The sequence below is a fragment of the Carassius carassius genome, chromosome 48 (genome assembly GCF_963082965.1).
Source record: "Carassius carassius chromosome 48, fCarCar2.1, whole genome shotgun sequence".
NCBI classification, from domain to species: domain Eukaryota; kingdom Metazoa; phylum Chordata; class Actinopteri; order Cypriniformes; family Cyprinidae; genus Carassius; species Carassius carassius.
The window spans coordinates 2,126,167-2,143,733 of NC_081802.1; the positions used below are offsets into that span (position 1 = coordinate 2,126,167).

Here is a 17,567-nt window from a genome sequence, read left to right on the forward strand (position 1 = left end):
AGGGGAGGATAAAAGCAGAAGTTAACCTTCTGAAGTCGATTAACGCATGTAAGTGTTATGAGGCTATTTTTTCCTGATAACCTCTTGGACTTCAGAGGGTTAAAAATCCCCAAAGGGAACGAGTAGATACCTCGGTATCACTCTGATTCGGACGAGAACATTGCCTCATCTACAACCCGAATTCCGGAAAAGTTGGGACGTTTTTTAAATTTTAATAAAATGAAAACTAAAGGAATTTCAAATCACATGAGCCATAGATACATAGATAACATAGATAACGTAGCAAATGTTTAAACTGAGAAATTTTACACTTTTATCCACTTAATTAGCTCATTTAAAATTGAATGCCTGCTACAGGTCTCAAAAAAGTTGGCACGGGGGCAATAAATGGCTAAAAAAGCAAACCGTTTTGAAAAGATTCAGCTGGGAGAACATCTAGTGATTAATTAAGTTAATTGATATCAGTTCTGTAACATGATTAGCTATAAAAGCTTTGTCTTAGAGAAGCAGAGTCTCTCAGAAGTAAAGATGGGCAGAGGCTCTCCAATCTGTCAAAAGACTGCGTAAAAAAATTGTGGAAAACTTTAAAAACAATGTTCCTCAACGTCAAATTGCAAAGGCTTTGCAAATCTCATCATCTACAGTGCATAACATCATCAAAAGATTCAGAGAAACTGGAGAAATCTCTGTGCGTAAGGGACAAGGCCGGAAACCTTTATTGGATGCCCGTGGTCTTCGGGTTCTCAGACAACACTGCATCACTCATCGGCATGATTGTGTCAATGACATTACTAAATGGGCCCAGGAATACTTTCAGAAACCACTGTCGGTAAACACAATCCGCCGTGCCATCAGCAGATGCTAACTAAAGCTCTATCATGCAAAAAGGAAGCCATATGTGAACATGGTCCAGAAGCGCCGTCGTGTCCTGTGTGCCAAGGCTCATTTAAAATGGACTATTTCAAAGTGGAATAGTGTTTTATGGTCAGACAAGTCCAAATTTGACATTCTTGTTGGAAATCACAGACGCCGTGTCCTCCGGGCTAAAGAGGAGGGAGACCTTCCAGCATGTTATCAGCGTTCAGTTCAAAAGCCAGAATCTCTGATGGTATAGGGGTGCAAAAGTGCATACGGTATGGGCAGCTTGCATGTTTTGGAAGGCTCTGTGAATGCTGAAAGGTATATAAAAGGTTTTAGACCAACATATGCTTCCCTCCAAACAACGTCTATTTCAGGGAAGGCCTTGTTTATTTCAGCAGGACAATGCAAAACCATATACTGCAGCTATAACAACAGCATGGCTTCGTCGTAGAAGAGTCCGGGTGCTAACCTGGCCTGCCTGCAGTCCAGATCTTTCACCTATAGAGAACATTTGGCGCATCATTAAACGAAAAATACGTCAAAGACGACCACAAACTCTTCAGCAGCTGGAAATCTATATAAGGCAAGAATGGGACCAAATTCCAACAGCAAAACTCCAGCAACTCATAGCCTCAATGCCCAGACGTCTTCAAACTGTTTTGAAAAGAAAAGGAGATGCTACACCATGGTAAACATGCCCCGTCCCAACTATTTTGAGACCTGTAGCAGAAATCAAAATTGAAATGAGCTCATTTTGTGCATAAAATTGTAAACTTTCTCAGTTTAAACATTTGCTATGTTATCTATGTTCTATTGTGAATAAAATATTGGCTCATGTGATTTGAAAGTCTTTTAGTTTTCATTTTATTAAAATTTAAAAAATGTCCCAACTTTTCCGGAATTGGGGTTGTAGATCATACCCCTTAGGTTCTGCTTACCTCCTCGTGACCCACGATTCCTCTAACCCCTTCCCGCAGGTGGGGGAGGAGCGCGAGTTGCGACACTAGCCTTCTGTGCCCATCTTTGATCCTCAGATCGAGACAGACCAGGACCCCTATGTTGTTCGGGCTCAGACCTGGACCTTCGTGGAACGAAGGATCTGAAAGCAGCAGAGAAAGCGCCTTCGTCTCCCTGAACTTCTCAAATCGCCGTCTCAATGGAAATACCGAAAAGCTCAGAAGGCGAAAACCTGAGCATCGAGAAAAAAGCATTTTCTTTCCTCCCGATGGTCCTGCCCATGGCAGAGGCGGCCTGCTTGGTAGCACGGAGAGAGATCCGTGGTGCGGCGCAGCTCAGCTACCTGATCAGAAAAAGGCCCCTGCCTCTATCCAGGTCTCTTAGAAGATCAGTCTAATATGCTTGAAGCACCAGCATTGTGTGTAATAAAGCCACAGCCTGACCTGCTACTGCGTATGCCTTGCCATTTAAGCGAGATGATTTTCTGAAGGGGCTTAAATGGCAAGAAGGGAGATTAAGAGAGGATGTTTCCCCTGCAGAAAGAAAAAAATTTCACAGATAAAAATTTATAAATTATTTTTAAAAAAATTTGCTCTTTTTACAGGGGGCATTCCCTCATAGCCGCTTTCGCGCATCACCTCGATGTCGGCAGATTACTTTCATGCCGAAACCGATGGATGCGAGAAGAAAACGGCATCTTTCATTTCTTTTTAATCTCTGTATGGAGATCATGCAGAAATAAAAGGCTCACCTGAGCTGGAGGGTTATGGTCAAAAGGTAATTTTCGCTCAATAACCTCTAACAGCTCTACATACGCAGGGCAGGAGAATTGAGAAGGCTCAGCCTCACCTTTTTCACCATCCTCAAATATCTCCTGCTTTTACTGGGTAACAACCCAGCAGAGCACTAACCTCAGTATCAGAAAGTGTTAAAGATATAACATCCATACATCCAAGATATAACATTTCCATTGAAAAAACGCTCACAATGCATGCAGATTGCCTCCTCAAAGACATCGCGTGCGTGCTCTTCACCCAAACAAATGACGCAAAGATCGCGGGTGTCAAATAACGGCAACACAGATGCACACATCGTTTAAACGCTTGCTAGTTGTCGCCATGATAAACAGAGAAAGATCGCCCTTACCGGTTCTTTCAGATGCACGCTTCAAACAAAACAGTCAGTGAAGAGGAAGAAGATAATGACGTGCTCTCCCGGTGCTTATTTATAGTCATGCCGGTAGTGACGTCGGAGGCTGTCGCCGGCTAACAATTTGGTGTTTTTTCAATGTATGCTTCAGACACAGGTCACGATGAGGTGTTCCCCAAAGCGGCCCCTAGAGGATGCCGTTCGAAGTTCCCTCGAAAGGGAACTATGGACTCTCTCTTTTCTAGCATTTTAAATACAGTTGCTCCTTTACGCTTAAGGAAGGTTAAGGAAAACAGTCTCACACTATGATATAATATCCTACAGAAAAGCATTAAAACCTGCTAGATCTGATTACTTTTCATATCTTTTAGAAGAAAAAAAACATAACCCCAGGTATTTATTCAATACAGTGGCTAAATTAACAGCAGTAATGACTGTATGAACTACTTTACTTCTAAAATTGATACTATTAGACATAATATTGTAACCATTCAGCCGTCAGCTACAGTATTGCATCAGACAGTGCACTATAGATCCCCTGAGGAACAGTTCCACTCATTCTCTACCATAGGAGTGGAAGAATTGTATAAACTTGTTAAATCATCTAAACAAACAACAATGTATGTTAGACCCTATTCCATCTAAGCTCCTAAAAGAGGTGCTTCCAGAAGTAATAGATCCTCTTCTGACTATTATTAATTCCTCATTGTCATTAGGATATGTCCCCAAAACCTTCAAACTGGCTGTTATTAAGCCTCTCATCTAAAAACCACAACTTGACCCCAAAGAACTAGAATCTCCCTTTTCTGTCCAAGATACTAGAAAAGGTAGTATCCTCACAATTATATTCCTTCTTAGAGAAAAATTTTATCTGTGAGGATTTTCAGTCAGGATTTAGACCGTATCATAGTATTGAGACTGCTCTCCTTAGAGTTACAAATGATCTGCTCTTATCATCTGATCGTGGTTTCATCAGTGAATGAAGAGGTATCATATCGATCACAAGTGCAGTATGCAGTACCTCAAGGCTCAGTGCTAGGGCCATCACTCTTCACACTTTATATGTTACCCTTGGGAGATATCATCAGGAAACATGGTGTTAGCTTTCACTGTTATGCTGATGATACTCAGCTCTATATTTCTTCGCGGCCCGGTGAAACATACTAATTTGAAAAACAAATGGATTGCATAGTCGATATAAAAACTGGATGGCAAGTCATTTCTTACTGCTAAATTCTGAAAAAACAGAGGCGTTAATTATAGGACCTAAAAACTCTGCTTGTAATAACCTAGAACACTGTCTAAGACTTGATGGTTGCTCTGTCAATTCTTCGTCATCAGTTAGGAACCTAGGTGTGTTATTTGATCGCAATCTTTCCTTAGAAAGCCACGTTTCTAGCATTTGTAAAACTAAATTTTTCCATCTCAAAAATATATAGAAATTATGGCCTATGCTTTCAATGTCAATTGCATAAATGTTAATCCATGTGTTTTTTGACCTCAAGGTTAGATTATTGTAATGCTTTATTGGGTGGTTGTTCTGCACGCTTAATAAACCAACTCCAGTTAGTCCAAAATGCAGCAGCAAGAGTTCTTACCAGAACGATGAAGTATGCTCTTTTCTGTCAACACTGCACTGGCTCCCTATCAAAAATCGTATAGATTTTAAAATCTTTCTTATTACTTATAAAGCCCTAAATGGTTTAGCACCTTAGTATTTGAACAAGATGTTGTTACATTATAGTCCTCCACATCCGCGGCGTTCTCAAAACTCAGGCAATTTGATAATACCTAGAATATCAAAATCAAGCAGATCCTTTTCCTATTTAGCGCCTAAACTCCTACCTAACATTGTTCGGGAGGCAGACACACTCTTGCAGTTTAAATCTAGATTAAAGACCCATCTCTTTAACCTGGCATACACATAACATACTAATATGCTTTTATTATCCAAATCCGTTAAAGGATTTTTAGGCTGCATTAATTAGGTAAACCGGAACCGGAAACAATTCCCATAACATAATGTACTTGCTACATCATTAGAAGAATGGCATCTACGCTAATATTTGTCTGTTTCTCTCTTGTTCCGAGGTCACCGTGGCCACCAGATCCAGTCTGTATCCAGATCAGAGGGTCACTGCAGTCACCCGGATCCAGTACGTATCCAGACCAGATGCTGGATCAGCACCTAGAAAGGACCTCTACTGCCCTGAAAGACAGCGGAGACCAGGACAACTAGAGCCCCAGATACAGATCCCCTGTAAAGACCTTGTCTCAGAGGACCACCAGGACAAGACCACAGGAAACAGATGATTCTTCTGCACAATCTGACTTTGCTGCAACCTGGAATTGAACTACTGGTTTCGTCTGGTCAGAGGAGAACTGGCCCCCCAACTGAGCCTGGTTTCTCCCAAGGTTTTTTTTCTCCATTCTGTCACCGCTGTCGCCTCTGGCTTGCTTAGTTGGGGTCACTTCATTTAGAGCGATATCATTGACTTGATTGCGAATTATTGCACAGATACTATTTAACTGAACAGAGATGACATAACTGAATTCAATGATGAACTGCCTTTAACTGTCATTTTGCATTATTGACACTGTTTTCCTAATGAATGTAGTTCAGTTGCTTTGACACAGTCTTTTTTGTTTAAAGCGCTATATAAATAAAGGTGACTTGACTGGACTGGACTTGACAATAAAGTTGAATCTAATCTAATCTAGTTGTTGTGAGAACAGCACTGATGGTTGTCCCCTCCACCCTGTTTAAAGATTATGACCCACCCAACTTGAAAACTCTGGTATCAAAATTATTTCTGAATTTCCCCATAATAAATATAATTATAGAGGCGTTCACATCTAATTTCCATTTAGGAAACTCATATTTGCAATTTTATTTTACTGATAGCACGTGAAGGCAGCACATCGAGGCCATGGCAATTTTCATCAGATCTTGTAAATCAGTGGAAAATAATAGAAATTATGATTCTGTCTGAAGAAATGTGAAGTAAACATGTGTAAAAATATCTATATATAGATAGAATTTCTATACCAAATATGACACATGAGGATTTATTATTTTGCACAACATAAATTACTAAACTACTGTCACTGCAACAATATGTTTTTCCAAAACAGTGGTCAAATATCGAAGCTAGAGTCTTTAACCTTTTTACTGATGCACAGTTTGTCAAGAGTGTGATATTTTAACGTGCAGTGACAATGAAAGAAAGATCGAGAAGAACCATATGATCAAAGGTATTCAAAAACAAGAGCATTTAAAAAAACAATCTGATATAGAAGATAAAATACAAACCTGTAAATGTAAAAAAAATAATAGTAATAATAATAATTAATTTAAATGTTTTCATAAATAAACTTTTTTTTTAACTGACCATAGACAGTGAGAAAGAAAGAAATCCTCTTAAATTTGGTCTCTAGTTGATAATTTCCAGCGTGTTCAGTTGTGATGTTAGTGATGATCAGAGATCCAGTTTGATCGTCCAGCTTCAGTCTGCCTCTGAATCTCCCGTCAAGAGCATCATCAAATACAGTGAATCTGTTGGTCGGTTTATAGATTCCAGCTATTAAAGTTTTTACAGGTCCATAATTCCACTGAACCAGATCATCATCCATTATTTCAGTAAGATCAGAGTTGAGAGTGACTGAATCCCCCTTGTTCACTGACTTCATTTCAACACCAAACACACCTGAAGAACAGTTTTTTACATATTAAAGTTCAAGTCACTTGATGTTGGTTTAATGAGGTCTCACAAGCATTTATTAATTTGAATGTGAAGTGAATAATATTCCGCAAAAAAAAAAAAAAACATCTGGAATGAATGGAAAAGTAGTTAAATTATTTCATATAGATCAATAACTAAATAAAAAGGAAAAACTTGCACCACAAATAAGAGCAATGGCACACTGAAACGAATTCTTTTGAGTATCAGTTCAGATCTGAGTTCAATCTTGATGTCACAGTTAAATCACAGTTTAATTATTTCTGTATGAGAATATCAGTGAATGTTTATCCTCTTTGACTAATTTAACTAGTATTTTGTTACATGCTACCAGAACAGAAGCAACTGAAATCATAAAAACTCATTTCAAACTCACCATCCAGACGCCAGAAACACAAACAGAACCAAACTAATTTCAGAGACATCTTCTCAAATAAAAACCCCATGACAGCAACCCTTAAAATATCTGAAAACACTGAACTGAACACGACTGAACTGTGATACTTATCTGGTTGAATCCTCCCCAAACGTCAGATAGTTTCCGCTCACACGTCCGTCTCCTTTATCATCACGAAAATCAACAAGCTTCTGCTGATCTTACAGTTTCAAATGAATTCTGTCCCTGTGTGAAAACTAATAAAAGTGTGAAATATTGTATTATTTATCTGTATCGTGTTATTAAGCGTTGTAAGCTCTGACTCGTAATTGACTGTTGATGAATTCACTTCATTTCATCGTAAAGATGTTTTGTGTCGAGAAGAAGATTATGAGGTTCATATTTTCAGGAGAGGAAATTAAGAAATGCTTCACATAAAAACTACACACACACAGAAACCGTAAACATCCAGCAGAAGCTGTTTATCCCCTGATAGATTAAAACCAGACACACTGATGTTTGAACAAATACAGTAAAGATGAAAAAACATAGCAGGACCAATTTTGACTCAGAATACAGAGGGGAACTGTTCTAAATGCTGGTTGAAGATGTATGTTCTGTTCTGCATTGCAAATAATTCAGTTAATGTTCACAGATTACAACAGCCTCCTCCTGTCATTCAAGTATACTAGACTGGCGATGAGCAGATTCGAAGAGACTGTGTGCAGATAAATCAATAAAGAATCTGTAAAAGTGAATGAAATACTCATGACTGTGCTCAGCCGTTTCGAAGAGTTTGATGAATGCTCGAGTTAAGGATGTCGCAAAGATACGTTCTGTGCTGCTTAGTGTTTGTGGTGCAAAAACCCCAACACAGCCCTCTGCTGTGACTTATGTAAACGCATTCATAAGCACACAAAGTTGCAGCTACAAGTGAATATAACTTGATTATCAGCAGCTTCCGTTGGATGACAAACCAGCCGACTTACTGACTATTAACTCTCACCACAGATTGCAGTTTGGAGTGTCAACAACCGTTTCAATATTTCAAAGATTTATGGACACCCTGCTTGCAGGAATCCCAGGTGTCTAGCCATACCAGGATGACATCCTAATTTCCTAGTTTATTTTTGTGTAATTTCAGGTAAAACCATGGAGGAACACAATGCATGTCTAAGGGCTGTACTGAAATGCTTTGCTGAAGCTGGTTTGCGAAAACCATTTTTGCCGCTACCCAAGTGAGGTTTTTCAAAAAGGCCCTACCTCCACGGAACAAGACAAAGCTCCAGCCACTCTTTAGGCTTCTTAACTTTTACAATTACTTTCCTCCTAACAAAACCTTTGACCTGGAGCCCCTGCATCACCTCCTTGACCAGTATGCTACTTGACAGTGGGGAGCAAATTATGAGATGGCATACATTCAGGCGAAACATTTGCTGTAAACGGATAACGTGCTGATGCATAACGATGAAAAGAAACCCCTGGCAGTGGTTTGTGATGCCTTGTCCTATGTGGTTGGGGCTTCATTGTTTCACTTGGAGCGTGATGGCCAGGAAAAGCCTATTTGCTTCACCTCCAGAATAATGACTACCACGGAACGAATATGCCCAGATTGATAAGGAAGCATTTGTGGTTGTTTTCACTGATAGAAAGTTTCACCAGTACCTAGAAGGCTGACATTTCATGATTTTGTATTCGCTATGTAAGAGTTTGATCATTGGAGCTAATGACTGTGTAACAACACATGCTGTTACTGCACATTTTAGGCCCTGTCCACACGGATTCTGCGTTTTTGGATGGTGAAAACGCAGTGGCCATCCGTATCTCTGTGGCAAAATTACAGCGCCACATACTGATCTGGCATGTATACTACATAGTTTTCAGTCAGTTTCAATGGTTTTGTGTGGAGGCAGATATTTCTTGATACGATGCCATGTTGTAGGGATTTTTTTTTTTTAACAAGGGAAAAAAACATCTTTGAAATAATCATGCTGTCTAATCAGCATCTTGATATGTCACACCTGTGAGGTGGATGGATTATCTTGGCAAAGGAGAAGTGCTCACGAACACAGATTTAGACAGATTTGTAAACAATATTTGAGAGAAATAGGCCTTTTGTGTACATAGAAAAAGTCTTAGATCTTTGAGTTCAGCTCATGAATAATGGGGGCAAAAACAAAAGTGTTGCTTTTATAACTTTGTTCAGTGTTTATTCAGTACTGTAATAAAAAAACTTTTTAGATGTACATGTGTACGTACATGGTTTTCATAATAACAAAAACAAAACTTTTTATCAGTATAAAAAGAAACTTAATTATGTAAACATTTACAAAAAAAATATTAAAAATAATTAGGGTTGGGCAAGTTAGCATTATTATAGCGTTCAAATATGAATTGATTAACACCGACAATTATTTTATCGCGCTTTAAACACATTTTTTATTATTGTTATGAAAGTCTGTTGCTCACTGGCTCTGAATACATAAATAGACAATCAGGGGTCACAGGAGGGGATGCTCCAGATCAAATTATTTAGGCTAAGCATCAACATTCACAAACCAATGTCCACTGTTATTTTTAACAGAAAAGAATGCAACAAGCTCATAATAATGACTGTATAAGTTGGAAATAGGAAGTTTCTGACAGTGGAGAAGCCCTTGCACAGCACAGTGGAGTGCAGTGTTTTCTTTACTTTGTGGTTTATTATTTTGACTCATATGGGACACGTTAACACAAGTCCCTCTCACAATTTAATGCTTGACAGATCTATCGCTTTTGCCGCTCAGAAATATTCATGCAATCATGCAGCACGTATCAGGAGATCTGCACTCCAGCATGATACAAGCATAACTTGTTTTTCTATAACAAACTATAAAATATTTTCAATAAAAACTTTAATGTCCTGGCGGTGACAAATAGCTTGTTTTATATTTAATTTAATTTAATTAATGTTATACATTTATTTAGGCTGCAATAAATATTTTAACTGCTACTATGTAACAGCACCGTATTTGTTTAAAGTGTTTGCAAACCAAATTACACTTTTGCTCATATGGCATTAGGCTTACTTTTAAAATAATTTTTTTTTCACAATACACTACTTTTTAATGCATTATTAGTTTTGTGAATTACCATGCGATTAATTGCAATTGGTCACATACAATAATGAGATTAATAACATTAAAAAAAAATCGTTGCCCAGCACTAAAAATAATGTTTTGATAAGGTAGGACTGTAGATGCTGCGCTCTGAACTTCTGTATTCCTCCAGACATAAACAGACTCTTGAAGCTCTGAGTGAGAAAACTTTTTTGATAAAGGCAAGCAAATACAGAAGACAAATGAATAGTACAGTGAGATCAGAGTCTTATCTGAGAAAAATGTAAACAACAAGCTTTTAAACTGCATCTGTACAATAAAAATATTATTAGAAAATTACATTTTAAAAGCCCTTAAACCCTGAATCAAATATGACGTTTATATAAAAAAAGAAAAAAAAGAAAGCCTGATATAATGAATAATACAAAGCAAATTCATATATATTATTATAGAAACTACACAAAACACATATATTATTTTATATATTATTTTAATATAAAGTCAGTCGTATTAAAAATATGTTATGGCATGACACCTATATCTCTTACTTAAGTAAACAGACAGATGACTCAAATGATTCGCCTACCCGCTCCGAACTCCCGAACTGATTCAAATGATTCGTGAGCCCCAAACTGACTCAAATGATTCGCGAACCCGCTTTGAACCATAGACATATAAGTATTGTGAGACATATAAGTATTTATATGTCTATGCTTTGAACCCCCGAACTGACTCAAATGATTCGCGAACCCGCTCCGAACTCCCGAACTGATTCAAATGATTTGCGATCCGCAAACTGATTCAAATGATTCGCGAACCCGCTTTGAATTCCCGAACTGATTCAAATGATTCCCAAACCCGCTTTGAACTCCCAAACTGACTCAAATGATCCGCGAACCCCAAATTGACTCAAATGATTCACCAACATGCACCAAACTGACAAACTGACTCAAATGATTCGCGAACCATCTCCGAACTCCCGAACTGACTCAAACTATTCACGCTCCGAACTCCCAAACTGACTCAAATGATTCGCGAACCCGCTTTGAACTCCCGAACTGACTCCAATGATTCGCGAACCATCTCCGAACTCCCGAACTGACTAAAATGATTCACGCTCCGAACTCCCAAACTGAATCAAATGATTCGCGATCCCCGCACTGACTCAAATGATTCTGGACAAATGAGCGCGCATACAGTGCGCCTACATTTGAAATAACAAACTTGAGAGCGCAAAAGACGCGATATGTGAACGGCCCCTTACTTATAGCCTTGTTTGCTGCTCTTTAATTTCATTCTTTGTCATTTATGTGAAATTATGTACCACAACTTAACAGTTTTGCTTTATGGATTAAATTTTTTTATCTGTTGAACACGAGCGCCAACCTCCCGCTCTCTCTCGTGAGGCCAATAAGGAAGTGACTAAAACTGCAATTCATGGACTGGCCGCTTGAGGCTGGCTGCAAAAGGGAGTCAGTTCCATAGACTCCCCATGTTAAAATGCCCAACTTTACAGCAGGAAAAAACATGTTTACAGCCTGGTTCAAAAAATGTTTTTGGTCTAAATAGCTAATTTTGCCCTTCATGACAACTGTGAGGGGGGTGAATTTTTTTATAACTCATCCGTTTAAATTATATTAAGACTTAAAGTTCTGCATAATTAAGGGCTTAGCCACTTGAGTGACAGGTGGATTGCCGCTGCTGACACTGCCGTGGTGCTGGGTGGGTGTGGCTTCAGCAACTAGCTCCCGCCTTTTTGCCCATTTTTGATTGTCCGGGAGAGTCGCGCGGTGACGGGCTGCCAAGATGGCGACGGCCTGCTTTTTTTTTTTTTTTTTTTTTTTTTTTTTTTTTCGAAAAAATTATAACATACAAACATGTTATCAAGAAACAAAAAAGTTAAAAAAGAAACAGAAAAAGATGGAAATACAAATTACAACAAACAAAACAATTGCCAGGGGGAGGAAAGTATTATACACGCATTTATAAAATCAAATAAACCAATTGTAAAATTTACAAGTTTTCAAAGTTCTTACAGCTTTTTTGTTCACAGAGTCTCTGATACTGTCAATATAAATACATATTTCAGTTAACAAAACCATAAAATTGGGTTTTTTTATTGCTAAATTTACATTTATGTATGTGAAATTTGGTCAACAGAATAAGTAAATTAATTAAATAAAAGCACTGTTCTTTTTCGTCAGGATAGTCAGTTAAACCAAAAAGTATATTTTCCCATAAGAGAGAAAAATATTTTAAACACTGAATATTCTCCCTAATAAACTTTTGGACCTTACCCCTTAGTGTAACTGAATATGCACAGTGCCAAAATAAGTGCAAGGCAGTTTCCTCATATTCATTACAAAAAGTACAATTTACATTTATACCTTTTTTAAATTTTTGTAAGTAATGACTTGCTGGATAAAATCTGTGAATAAGTTTATAAGAAATTTCTTTAATCTTATTTCTAAGATGATACCTTTGTGGTAATAACCACACTTTCCTCCAGTAAATACAATTTCCATTTAATGAGGAGGCCCAGCGAGACAAGATATAAGGCACAGTAACAATTTCTTTTTGGAAAAGAGTACGAATAGCTCTATTATTACTCTTGAGGTATGATGAAAACCAAATTTTACCAACATAAGATTTAGTAACATCAAAAGATACTGAACCGGGAGAATGGTCTTTATCAATACCTCTATGGCGACGGCCTGCTCTACACACTTTAGGCTTCAAAAACACACTTCAGGAGTCTACGGGTGACGTCACGGACACTACGTCCATGTTTTTATACAGTCTATGGTTGAACTACAAACATAAACAGAAAGAAGTAATAAACTCATTATTTTCATTAATTTTACAAAGTAAACAATTTGTTTGCATTTGCGCGAGCATATTCACGCAGCGCTGTCTCGCGAGTGCACTGCACGTTTTTGAATTCCAACGGTCGAGAAGAGATTGATCCCCGTCTGCTGATTTAAATTGATGGTCTGACGGAAATATTGTTGTGGTAAGTCAGAGAAATACATCTTTTTAAAGTAATTTACTTTTTATAAGCTTTAAACCCATTAGTAATTAAGTTGTCAATGTTTCTACAGCGGATTTACACTAAAACACGAAAGAGCCTGAACCGCGACAGTGTCACAAGTTGCCTTACATCGGTAAGTTTTGTTGTGCTTGTTGCAAACTGTTACATTTTGTGTTTTCTGATCCTAAGCTTAGAAAAAAAAGATGCAAGACTGCAAACTTTCCAGTACTCCTGTGTACTGATAATCCGCTTTCCACCCAGTCCCAGGAGGTTTGTCTGTTTTATCCTTCTTCACTAAAATGTCTTAAAATTGCTTGGTTATTGACCAGTAATGCTAGGAGATTGTAGATATAGGATATGAATTTTGTTATTTACTACTTTTATTCAGATTATATTAAACCTGGAAAATATTGGAGAAGATCAATTAAGTTTTCAGGAGCACATTACTGTGATAAATGCTGAACTATGTAAAAGACAACCTGACTCCATCAACATATCAAAAATCTAATGAGATGCGCTCTTTTTAAAAGAGTTGATTTAATGACAAAATCAACATGAGGTCATGGACATGTCCCCATTTCTTCGGTTTCCACATCTTGTGAGTATTTGTTTTTAGTGTTGTTTCCTCTGAGTTTAGTATTTACACTGCATTTAAAAAAATTTTTTTGTATGAATAAAAAGTCAAAATTGTTTTAATGAATTTTCTTTCTTTTTTTGGTAGCTGCTGCATGAAGTGAAGATACGGTTTGGGAAGGACCTTCATCTTAAGCTAGAGACTGCTCTTCAAGTTAAATGAAATTAAATTAAATTTAAGAGGTGGGTATTAATGAGTTACATTTACTTCTTTACATTTACTTGAGTAAATTTTTTGGGTAACTAATACTTTTTTGAGTATATTTAAAGTTGGGTACTTTTACTTGAGTACATTTTTTTACTTTTACTTCGTTACTGTGGGCGACGCTCCTCTCGTTACTTTATCTTAATGCAATAAATGTTATAAATGCTTCAGTTTATTCCAAACGCGCCGTCTGCTTTTCTCTGGACAATGAGCGATGCCCATTCGCGAATGATTCATTCTTTTGAGTCAACTCTGTTCAAAGGCTTGATCAAACCAATTGGCAAACGAGTGAATTGGTTCATGAATCAGTTTGAATGATTCGTTCAGTTCCCTGCTGCACGCGCTGAGCGTCTGAAGTGGTTCACTCGGAGTTGTAACGTTTAACATCAGCAGCGTTGAAAACGTGGCTATGAAACTCCATTGAACTGAAAGCAAATCTGCAAAGTCTATTTGCTAGCGATGGAGATCCTTATTAGATGAACACCACGTGCGCTGTCTACTGTTTAACAGGTAATAACTTAGGCTACATTCGATTACAGTACACGATACCACTGTGACATTAGTTTGTTGTACGTGTGGCTTATAACAGAGGGGAGTCAAGTTGAATGCAGCTTCCAAAAGACAAAAAATAGCAGATTATATTTTATTAATATTAATACAATCACACCGGTGCGAGTACGTTCAGCAAGTCATATCATCAGCTGCTAAATTCAGATCTGTGATCGCTTGCTGGCGCTGAGCCAGAGATAGATGTGTTTTTACAGCGCTGCGCATTATAACCAATCACACATGATTCTTTGGGGCTTATTAAAGCATTGGCCAATCAGAGGTGTTCCGATGAGTCATCACTAAAATCCCGGTGCTTCCTTCACTCGCTCACTGACTGGAGACCTCTTTCTGGCAAATTCTCTCGTCAGAAACAACAAAGTGCAGATGTGTGTACGAATCTTTAATTAAGATATTGATTTCACAGTGTTAACAGTTTCAGTGATTTTAATGGGAGTTTCTGAGAGTGATTGAACTCTAGACTCTCAGTGAAAATGATTTTTGATAATGTAAATGTCTCTCTTTATGAACAATGAAAGATTAGTAGCTGTTTTTATATCACATTGACTTTCAATGTTAAATTCACATTTAATATAAAGTCAGTCGTATTAAAATGTTATGGCATGACACCTATATCTCTTATTTAAGTAAACAGACAGATGTTCTGTAACTTATCGGTCATGTGAGGAGTTTTCTCTCTTCTCTGTGTCAGAGGTTATTTATACATATATAATACATACTTTAAAATATAATTTATTTTGTGATGCAAATCCGAATTTTCATCAGCTGTTACTCCAGTTTTCAGAGTTATGATCCTTCAAAATATAATTCTAATATATTGATTTATTACCAGTGCTGGAAACAGTTTTGCTGCTTAATATTTTTTTGGAACCTGTGACATTTTGTTTAGGATTATGATAAAAAGAACATCATTGATAGTAAATCAACATATTGGAATGATATCTAAAGGATTATGTGACATTGCAGACTTGAGTAAAGGCTGATGAAATATATATATTTATACACGCACATACATTTTATCTATATATCTAAATAAAAATAGGCTCAGTATATATGACCCAAAGTAACTAACTACTTGAGTAGATTTTTTATCCGATACTCTTTTACTCTTACTCAAGTAACTATTCAGACTAGTACTTGTACTTGAGTAAATATTTCTATAAGTACTTTTACTTTTACTTGAGTACAGTTTTTGGGTACTCTACCCACCTCTGTTAATTTTATGCATTTAGCAGACGAGACTTATAGTGCATTCAGGCTATCATTTTTTTACCTATCATGTGTTCCTGGGGAATCGAACCCCCAACCTTACACTTGATAGCACAATGCTCTACCAATTGAGCTACAGGAACACTACTGTTTACTTTAACAAATTGACACAAACACAAAAAGTGTTCTTTTTTTCCTTAACACAACCATTAGTTGCTTGGTTTGTTGAATGGTTACTCTAATAAATCTATTTATACCATGGTTTGTCTGAATATTTGATTCTGATTGGCTAAAAGGTGTGCATTAAAATAATTTGATTCACAGGTAGTTCCAGTCAGTTTAATTACAATTAAAGTTTAATGTGCTGCTGCAATGACATACATGCAAACAAAACACTTGCACACAGAGATCGGAGATTAAAGTAATGTGAACTGAGACAGTTTGCATTTAATTTTTTACAACCTCAGTTGCATTGCTTCACTGCCATTCATAAATCCTCTCCGGTGTTCTCATGGAGTAGTAAAGTGTCCATTGTAAGCAAACTTCAGAATCTCAGCAGAAGTACTTTGATTTTGGATGCTGCTCTGCTCACATTCTAGGCCTAATTAATGATTCATGTTTGAAAGTGAAGTGTAAAATAAATTATATAAATATTTTATTTGACTAAGTAATTACAGTAATATTTCAGTCTTTATATATTAATAATTGAATAAAAAAATAAACAAAATAATAATGTTATTATTTAGATGTTGTTATTTGTTCAAATTTACAGGGTTTCCAAAAACACCATCACCGCTAAAATAGAATGTGTACCAATAACCTGTTTTGTTGTTTTTGTGTAAACAGATATTGCAGATCTGGAGAAAAATGCAGCACTGCTAATCTTACCATCTTTATTCACAGAAAACATACAGTTTCTGTTCTGTCTGGACAATGTTAGTTTTGATATGTCATGTCTTTGTGTTCGCCAACTGACTCAAATGAATCGCGAACCCGCTGTGAACTCCCGAACTGACTCAAATGATTCGCGAACCCGCTTTGAACTTCCGAACTGATCCAAATGATTCGCGATCCCCAAACTGACTCAAATGATTCGCGAACCCGCTTTGAACTCCCGAACTGACTCAAATGATTCTTGAACCCGCTATGAACTCCCGAACTGACTCAAATGATTCGCGAACCCGCTTTGAACTCCCGAACTGATTCAAATGATTCGCGATCCCCAAACTGACTCAAATGATTCGCGAACCCGCTTTGAACTCCCGAACTGACTCAAATGATTCGCAAACCCGCTTTGAACTCCCGAACTGATTCAAATGATTCGCGATCCCGCCCCGAACTCCCGAACTGATTCAAATGATTCGCGATCCCCAAACTGACTCAAATGATTCGCGATTCTGCTTTGAACTCCCGAACTGACTCAAATGATTCGCGAACCCGCTTTGAACTCCCGAACTGATTCAAATGATTCGCGATCCCCAAACTGACTCAAATGATTCGCGATTCCGCTTTGAACTCCCAAACTGACTCAAATGATTCGCGAACCCGCTCCGAACGCCCGAACTGATTCAAATGATTTGCGATCCCCAAACTGACTCAAATGATTCGCGAACCCGCTTTGAACTCCCAAACTGACTCAAATGATTTGCGATACCCAAACTGACTCAAATGATTCGCGAAACCCAAACTGACTCAAATGATTCGGCAACCTGTTCCAAACTTCCAAATTGACTCAAATGAT

The 17,567-nt window shown here is 37.6% G+C and overlaps 1 long non-coding RNA gene across 1 annotated transcript; it reads left to right on the plus strand.

Moving 5' to 3' along the window:
- Positions 1–13,022: 13,022 nt before the first annotated feature.
- On the plus strand, positions 13,023–13,765 carry LOC132131993 (uncharacterized). Its single transcript, XR_009428983.1, has 3 exons — positions 13,023–13,194; positions 13,283–13,482; positions 13,601–13,765. It is a non-coding gene; the product is annotated as an uncharacterized LOC132131993 (long non-coding RNA).
- Positions 13,766–17,567: the final 3,802 nt, after the last annotated feature.